Below are 9,581 nucleotides of genomic sequence, written 5' to 3'. Positions count from 1 at the left end.
TTGAGTCCAAGAGATTAATCTCGGAGTTTCATTCAGGGTTTTGTGGTGGTCATTATGCTGCTAGAACTACTGCCTACAAAATCCTGAGAGCTGGTTATTATTGGCCTTCAATCTTTTTTGATGTGCACAAATTTTTTAGAGCTTGTCAAGCCTATCAACTATTCACTGGGAAACATAAGCTTGCTGCCCTGCCCCTACAACCTGTCATTGTAGAGGCACCTTTTCAGCATTGGGGTCTGGACTTCATAGGGAAGTTCCATGAAAATTCTAACAATGGCTACTCATGGATTTTGACTGCTACTGATTATTTCACTAAATGGGTTGAGGCCATTCCTGCTAAGAATGCCACTGGAAAGGTTATTATGGATTTCATTGAAAATAATATCATTACTAGATTTGGTGTCCCTGCTAAGATCACTACTGACAATGCCAAAGCTTTTAGTTCCTCAGAGTTTTCATCTTTTTGTTTCAAGTATGGCATTGTCTTATCTCATTCGTCAAATTACTATCCTCAGGGTAATGGTCTGGCTAAATCAAGTAACAAGAATCTCATAACCATTATCAAGAAGATAGTAGGAGATAATAAGAGATCATGGGATAGCAAAATCAAGTATGCTTTATGGGCAGATAGAATCACTAAGAAGAAAGCTACTGGTAAATCTCCCTTTGAATTAGTTTATGGCTTGGATGTAACCTTACCTGTGCACCTGAAATTGCCAGCTTATCAGCTCCTTCAGAATTTTTCTACTAATAAAGATGTTGTTCAGATTCGAATAGATGAGATTGTGGAATTAGATGAAGCTCGTGGGACAACTTTTGATGCTATATGTAAAAATCAATCTAACATTAAGAAAAGCTTTGATAAATTCTCTCGATCTAGATCTTTGCAGGTGGGAGATATGGTACTGCTTTGGGACCGGAAGAATGAAAAACCAGGAAAACATAAGAAGTTTGACATTTGTGGCTGGGATCGTACATCATTCGAGACGTAGCTGGACCATACTCATTCCACTTGAGCAGATTGGATGGCAAACCACTTGATCTACCTGCGAATGGCCAAATGCTCAAGCTGTTCTTCAAAGATGATATCTGATGCCATAGGGCATCCTTTGTATTGTATTTCTAACCCTACTCCTTGTTATTTCAGCATTTTATTTTTGATTTAGGATTAGATTTACTTTCCTTGTTAATAAATGAAGAGCTTCTATCTTTCATGTGCTTAAATGTTATATGATGATTTTTGAATGGACGCTACTTTTATTTTGTTGTGTGTTGCATGGATGCAGATTCTGGATTCTCACATTCCTGCAGTACAGCAACGTGTCCCCAAGTAGAGCCAGATGTTGACCACTATGTGTCAACTCCCCATAGTAAGTACACCCGCTTTTCTTCGCAAAAGGGATAGCGCTTGATCGACGTGTCCGTGCCATTCGACAGTCATCGTCAATCTTATCATATTATGTTGTAAACCCAGTCTGCATGTGTGAATTGTAAATAATCGTAGTAGCGCTGAGTCATACATGAAAATTGCCTAGGTGGACCTAATTTTCTAGTGATAATCTACGTTCCGGAAGGTTTTTTGTTTCACCGATCCATGATCGGCAGAGTTTTCCTTCAGCCTAACCCCAAAGCCGGAATGAATTTTGTCATTAGAATCTTAGGGGAATCCTAGTGCGTTGATCTGCTAGATTATAGTTGGTCGCAGAACTGGGTGATATATGAGGGTCTATGTCAAATGGGTTTTCCCCCCCGAGATGTAAAATTGTAAAAGTCATGATGTAAAATCTCTTGAGGGTTAGAAAATGTTTTAATCCCCTCATAAGTCCTAAGTCCTAGGTCGTAGGTGATTTTTCTAAAGGCTAAGTTCGAGGATCCATTTAAAAATAAATTAAAAATGAAAAAATTAAAAAAATGAAAAAATAAAAAACAATAAAAAATTAAAGATATACATAAAATAAAAAATAAAAAATTAAAAAATTAAAAAATTAAAAAATAAATTAAAAAATAAATAATAAAATAATAAAAACTTAGAAATAATAAAATAATAATATTTTTGAGTAAATAAATGCAGAATTTCAATTTTTAATGCATTAAAAAATTCGACGGATGAGATTAAGAGATATCTTGATCCTCATCGACGGTCGAGATCATTTTGACGTGGATCACTCGAACTAGCTGTTGGGAATTTTTCCTTTAAATAGGGTGCTAGGGGTCATTTGAGATCATTCGATCTGTGAGTCTTGTGCTGAAGAAAGCTCTCTTGTAAACTTTTTCTGGTGCTAATAAAGAAAGACTTTGGGGTTGAAATCTTGCTGGTGTTACTCTCCTGAAGTGCTGTGAGCTGTTTTATTTTCTGCATATTTTTATTTTCAGCCATTAGTAACAGCTTGATGTAGAGTATTGTTGAACACAGGTATCTTGTTCACTTGCTAGGGTTTGAATGGTATTAGAATTTCTGAAATGGTGGCAGGTATCTCCATTGTATCTGGAATCTAGTATTGTTTTTGCCCTCTTTATTGATGGTTGAAGTGAGCTGTGCAGGAAACCCTTATCGAGAAGATCAGTGGGCGTTTGGGGAAGTTCTCGGCTGAACCAGCCAACTCCCGCAAGCATTCTCTTGCAGAGCCCAGCCAGTTTCGATCCTGGGTTTATCATTTAAGTTTGTTTTTTCTGAATTGCATGAGAGATTTCTGAAGTTTTTCATAGTAAATCTGGAATTTTGATAATATCACTGTTGATTATTGATAAATCTGGCTGTTGCAGAGTCACAAAGTTGTAAATTTTGTAGCTGGTTTTTAGGGTTTTATTTTCCTTGCATACATATTATCTCTGGGTGTTTGTTCTGCCGTTGCAGGTTGCAGATCTGAAGGTGAGCTTAAAACTTGAAGCCAGATCTAGGCCCTGGAGGGTAAGATCTGGCCTCAGAATCAGCTATTGCAGGAACACTTGTTTCAGAGCTGGAAATCTTTGTGGGGTTTGATAATTGGAAGCACTGAAGCGGAAGAATATCACTTTATTTGCAAATTTCTGAGGAATTTTAAAGGGTTTTACAGTTTTTTTTTGGCTGCATATCATATTTCTCTGGAAAATTTATACAATTGTCCTCTGAGATCTGTTCAGGCATAGTTATTTTCAAAGTTCTATTTTGGGCGTTTGATGTTTTGTGAGCTATTCCAAGCCTCATGTTGTTCCTCCAAGGTTGAGCTATCCACGTCCATTTCCAAGTATCGATTTGATCACCTGCGTATCCACGTTTCTCTGCTCTTTCACATTACTCTCACTGCACCCTCAGAAAACCTGCACGTTATTGTGCCCACGTCCCTCAAACCCTCACGCTTTCTGCCTGTCCATTGCAACACCTCCCTTCGCACCTGCAAAACTCATCACATCTGTGTATTTATGTTTCGAGATCCACGCAGTCACTAAAGCTCCTCATCCGTCCTGTCCATTTCGTTGCCATTGTCCTTCACGCAGTGGTCACCTGCATCCTTTTTCCATTTCTCTACTGTAGCTTGCTCATCGCTGCCGTCAGAGCCTTCTATGCCTGCGTCCTTTGCGTTCTATCTGCTCCTCATTTGCTTCCTGCGTTTTTCACTTGCTGCCAGTTCCTTTTTCCGTCGGCTCTCCTCCACGCTAAACCTGCAAACCTCTGCGTACTCGTTCCTTCCATAGCCCCGCTGCCTCAGCAATCTCCGCCGTCACAAGCCCGCAAGAGCATAATAAAAACAAGCGTACGACTTTCTTTTAATTTCATTGTGTATACATGCTGCACGATTAGGGTTAGTTTAATTTCATTGTTAAATTAGATCAGATTTCCTAGGTTTTATTTTATGATAGGAGTATCGTTTTAAATTTTTGATTTAATTTAATTTTATGGTATACATTCATTTAGTTTAGTTACGTTTAGATTTTAAAGTTTTAGATTTTAATTTTGATTTTATAGTTTAGTTTAGTTTTATTTTTTATATATCATAAATCAAATAAAAAAATAAAAAAATTCATAAAAAATAAAAAGTTTTCTTTTAATTTAAATTAGATTTTAGTTTGATTTTGATTGTAGATTTTTTTTTTTTTTTAGATTTAGATTTAGGATTTGAGTTATCAGTTTTTAGTTTAACTTAAATAATAATAATAATAATAATAATAATAATAATAATATTTTGGGAATTTTTTTTTTCAATTTCAGTCTTGGCTCAGGAATTGGTATATTTCATCTTTTCTGCTGAGACTAAAATTTTTGATATGGTTAAACATGCTTAAATGTTCATTTGAAGATTAACTATATGAATGTGATCTCTGGTTAGCATTTTACGTGGTTTTTTAAAGCACTTTTAACTGCTGGAGTATCATTAAGCCATACAGCATTTGTTGATTATCTCGCATTTAGTAAAAAGTTAAGTTTTGTTTGATGATAAATGATTGTTGATGAGTTCGTATCTCTGCAACATTTGATATATAATCGTTTCATCACTCACTTCATAAGGCACTGGTCTACTAACTTTATAAAAATCAATTAAGTGCTTGTTTCCCCTCATGTCTCCCAACCCAACTGTTTCACAGTTGGTCATTCATTTTCCCATAGGGTCTACCCCCCTTAACCGCGGGAGACAGGCTTAAATGGAGAGATCGGGTATCAGACCGAGCGTTGTCGTGACAATCTGTGCAACAACAGAATTATTGGGAAAAAGTTGAGAGTCGACATGAAGAGGGTGCCTAGGCAAGGTTCATCCGATTGAAGACAAGGTGCACCCGACCGAGCTGCACTTGACTGAAGACTAGGTGTGCCTAGCTGAAATGCACTCACCCGAGTTGCGAAGGTACATGACTGGGGATGTGCAAAGGCACACGAGTGACAATGATTTGATAGAAAGTTTGTAGACAAGTGATGCGACATAATTTGGTGTTTATGGTCGGCTTGAACGAAGGACGGTTGGCTCGAACGCCCAACTGACACATCCCTAGGAAGAGACAGGATTGTTCATGGAGGGTGACTTATATATGTAAGATAATAGGAGAGAAGTTAGAACATCATTCGACCAAAGATCACCAACCTATCATCGCAGGAAAAGGAGGCAACGAAGGAAGAAGTGAGTTGGGTCTCATGAAGGAGCTTGTAATACCCAATTTTTACAATTAACTAGAAATGAAAATTGTGTGCCCTAAATTTAGGAATGAACTTAAATTCAACAATTGAAACCAACTTTGATGCCCTAATTTGCATTTCAACCAGGCAATCTGAATTTTAACAATTTAAATGCAAATACTTACTCAGAACTCTTTTTTTAAGGCGGTTCCGCACTGTCGTTGCTCTTGTTCCCGCTACCAATCTTACCCTTCTCCTCCCAGCCTCTCGAGGGTCAACTTATCTAGTTCCCAAATGCAGAAGACTTCGTATTTGAGGTCTTCTGGCCCCCATGACCAAAATTCCAAGAACAATTAGTCAATTATCAAGTTTCTCTCCACAAAAGCCCTTTGACTACTACTTTGTATGTCTTCCTTAGTCTATGCTTCTTCTCAAAGACCAAGAAAGAACTCCCCCTCTCATACCCTCCTCAGTCTCCTTATATTATGAAATCCACTGTCTCAAAATGCGTTACCGAAAAACTTCCCACTGACTTTATTTAAATTAGTTATTAAATTCCATCGCAGTCTCTTGCGAGCATGATAATGATTGACCTTAAAAAAAGAATTAAAATGAAGTTTGTCTCAAGGCATTTTAAGCAAGGTACAATCATTAATATACTTTATTAATGTTATACTTACATTAATTAATGAATATACTAATTATTAAGGTTTATTATAACATTTATATTAATTAAGGAGTATGTTAAGTAATAATGTTTATTATTATGAATGTTTTACTAGTTAATAAACTTTATTAATTGAGGTATTACTTTAGAATACCCATTGGATGATATTATAGAGTCCTAAGCCTAATGCATTTATTACTTTTAATATTTAGGTATCTAATTTGGTATTAACTATATATTATAATGGGGGTATACATATAAATACCTCACTTACTTATTCATTATATTCCAATGTGTTAGGTGTTTACTTAGTATTTCCAATAATTAATTCATTACACTATACTTCGACATTAAGTTAGTATGTATACTAGTGCAGTACATTTGATGTATGCATATGTACCTATCATATGCATGCTAATATCCCTATGCTCTCTCTAATTTGAGATGGGTCATTACAAAGCTTGTTCTCTAATGTAAGTTGTGGAAGGAAGTTGTGCAAGCTTGTCGAACAGAGTTTTGTTGAGCATGGTACATCGTGGGGTATTTGTGGATGGAGGTTGTGTGGAGGTCAAAGGGCCGCAACTTGGTTATTTATTGGGTTTGGTTGTGGGTTGCTTGCTGAGGGGTTGTAACTCAATTATTGTATGTTTGTATCTATGAAGTGTTGTGGCTGTAAATTGTTTGGAGATCATCGCAACCAAACCGAAGTCCATTATAAACCAAGGTTTTGTGTATTGAAGTTTTATAGTCAAAGAAAAGTTTGGAAATTGTTTTGGGAGTTCACCCTCTCATTTATTAAAGTGTTATTTATGTACATGATTCGTGTTGTTTATGAATGAATGTGATTATTGGTGAACTTAAGTTAATTGAAGTACACTGTAATTGAAGTGTAGTTTTGAAGTGACTATTGTAGTGAGATTTGATTGAACAACAATTTCACGAGTATAAGATATCTGTCTCGGTATAGGGTACATGGATTAGAGGTATAGTACTAGCATTAGTAAACTCAAGTTGGTTTCACCATTGAGGAGAAAGCACATCGATGTCGCACAACTCAGGGGACTCCAGAAGCTGATAGCTCAGAGGCACGCCATGTTGGCGTGACACCCAGATCTTGACGCTAGAAATTGGCTTTCCTGATGTAATTTATTTCTAGGTGGGAAATCTCACCATGTTTTGAGGCTTATACCACCTTCGGGAGAGATATTCAGCCTCATGATCCCAAAATATTTCATCCTTTGGGGGATGACCCTCTATTTTTATGGTTTTGTTTACATTTGGCATAACTTGCTTATTGTCTTAGTTCCCTTTACCTTGTGGATGACAAGTGACTTCCTTGTAAATTTTGTATTCTAACGAGTTGGTGTTGCCTTTGCCTCTACTTGAGCCAACCCAAAAATATTATCAGTGGCGGTATAGAGCTTGTTTGGAAAATGAGATTACCATGTTTGAATTTTTAGAATGCAATAGTAGTATCCCACTACCAATGGTGGGAATTAATCTTTTCCATTTTTTTCTTTTTTACCCTCTCTATATTTTCTCGTTTTGTAAACTCTATTTTTGGTCACCTCACTAGTGATTCATTCCCTCTAAGTCATTGTCATGACTAGGGCCCAACTTGAGATACTTCTTCCTAGATGGTTCTAGTCAACATGTTCCTCTCTCCTTGTTACTTCCTTGGAACGTTGGTATTCGTTGTTGGATTCTGTAGACTGTAGCTATGGGATAACTTAATCATTTTTCCAACACATCCTTCCTCCAATCTTTTGCTCCTTGACTTAGCTAGTACTACCCTAGTGTCGTAACTAATTTTCTCTTATTTTATATCTACATTTTTCTATTGTTTTCATTCTTATTTTCTCATTCGCTCAACATGTACATAGTCATGTTAGATATTGTTGTCTTCACTAGTATGTCTCTAGCTCATCATGACTCACACCCTTGTTTGTTTTGTGCTAGCATTTTCTCATGTAGACTTTGCTTTTGCCTCTTGAAAGTCACTTCTTCTCATGCTAGGGCTACCATGGTGATCGTATTTCCAAATCTTGGTTGCATTGGTGCTTCACCTGTCTTCGTTTCTCTTACACCCTGGGTAGTTGCAGGTGGGCATAGCTATCTCGTAGTTTCATAGCTATTTCATGAACTTTGCCACTTTAGATTCCCTTTACTTCCATCTACTTTTCAATTGACGAGGTCGGTTGGATGATTATGAGGATATATTCTTACCATGGAAACCCCTCTCTTGGACTTATAAACACTTTTGGAGGACTTGTCCACCTATCTAGCCACTTTTTGTCTCACACGTGGACGTTTGAACTTCTAGGGCTAGACATTGGCTTGGTTGAGGGAATTTATTTCTATGAGAACAACCTTGTGATGTTTTGGGGCTTATAATCTGTCGTTGGCACTTCATTAGGCTTTGAATGTCTTGCAACTTAGGTAGCTACATGTGGGCATAGCCACCTCTTAGCTTCATAGCAATTTCATCAAATTTTCCACTTTGTATGCCCTTTATTTTTTAATATGGAAATTTATTCATTTTTTTTTTCAGATGTTGCTAAAGTAGTATTAATATGTCCCTTGTTTTCTAGCCTCCTACGTCAATGTCACCTTCTACCCTCCTAAAGGTAAAACTCCAACATGACCATTGTAGGATTATAACCTATTTTGGTAGCGATGTTATGATTCTCAAATCTTTCGCATCCTTCAACAAGCTGCAACATGAAGACATCTCTTTTTCCAAATATAAGTATAATATTTCTAACTATTCTTCCTTGGTTTTTATGCATTTCACTTATCCTTGGAATGAAGTATTTCAGATGGTGCTACACCATGGGATTATTTGTGTATTGAGGTTGTGTATATGTCAAAGGTCTGCAACTTGGTTATTTATTGGGTTTGGTTGTGGGTTGCTAGTTGAAGGGTTGTAACTCGGTTATTTTATCTGTGAAGGGTTGTGGCAGTGAACATTTTGGAGTTCCTCCCAAGCGAACCAAAGTCCATTATAAACCGAAGTTTTGTGTATTTAAGCTATATAGTCAAAGAAAAGTTGGGAAATTGTTTTGGGAGTTGCCCCTCTAGTTTATGTAAGTGTTATTTATGTACATGATTCATGTTGTTTATGAATGAATGTGATTATTTCTGAACTTAAGTTAATTAAAGTAAACCGTAATTGAAGTTAAGTTTTGAAGTGGCTATTTTAGTGAGATTTGATCGAACACCAATTTCGCAAGTATAAGATATCGGTCACAATATAGGGCAGATGGGCTAGAGGCATAGTATGAGCATTAGTAAACTCATGTTTGTTTCACCATTAAGGAGAAAGCACGTCTGTGCTGCACACCTCAGGGGACTCGGAAACTTATAGCTCAGATTTGTGCACTGGTGGCATGACACATAGATTTTGGGGCTAGACTTTGGCTTGCCTGAGTGAAGTTATTTCTAGGAGAGAAACGACATAATGTTTTGAGGCCTATACCATGCCTTGGGGAGGGATATAGAACTTGCTGATCCTAAAAGATTTCATCCTTTGGGGGATGACCCTTTCTCTTCAAGAGTTTTGTTTACATTTGACATGCCTTGATTATTGTCTTAGTCTCATTTACCTTGTGGATGTCAAGTGACTTTCTTGTAAATTTTCTAGGCCAAGGAGTTGGTGTTGCCTTTGCCTCTACTTGAGCCAACCAGAAAATATTATCAGTGGAGGTATATAGCTTGCTTGAGCATTGAGATTACGATGTTTGAATTTTTATCATGCAATAGTAGTATCCCACTTGTGAATCATTCATTCCAATGGCAGGAATTAGTCTTTTCCATTTTTTTCTTGTTTCC

Source organism: Pinus tabuliformis, chromosome J, assembly GCF_031772625.1.
Source record: "Pinus tabuliformis cultivar Carrire ecotype Pingquan chromosome J, CPIR1, whole genome shotgun sequence".
NCBI classification, from domain to species: domain Eukaryota; kingdom Viridiplantae; phylum Streptophyta; class Pinopsida; order Pinales; family Pinaceae; genus Pinus; species Pinus tabuliformis.
This window is presented reverse-complemented; position numbering follows the sequence as displayed.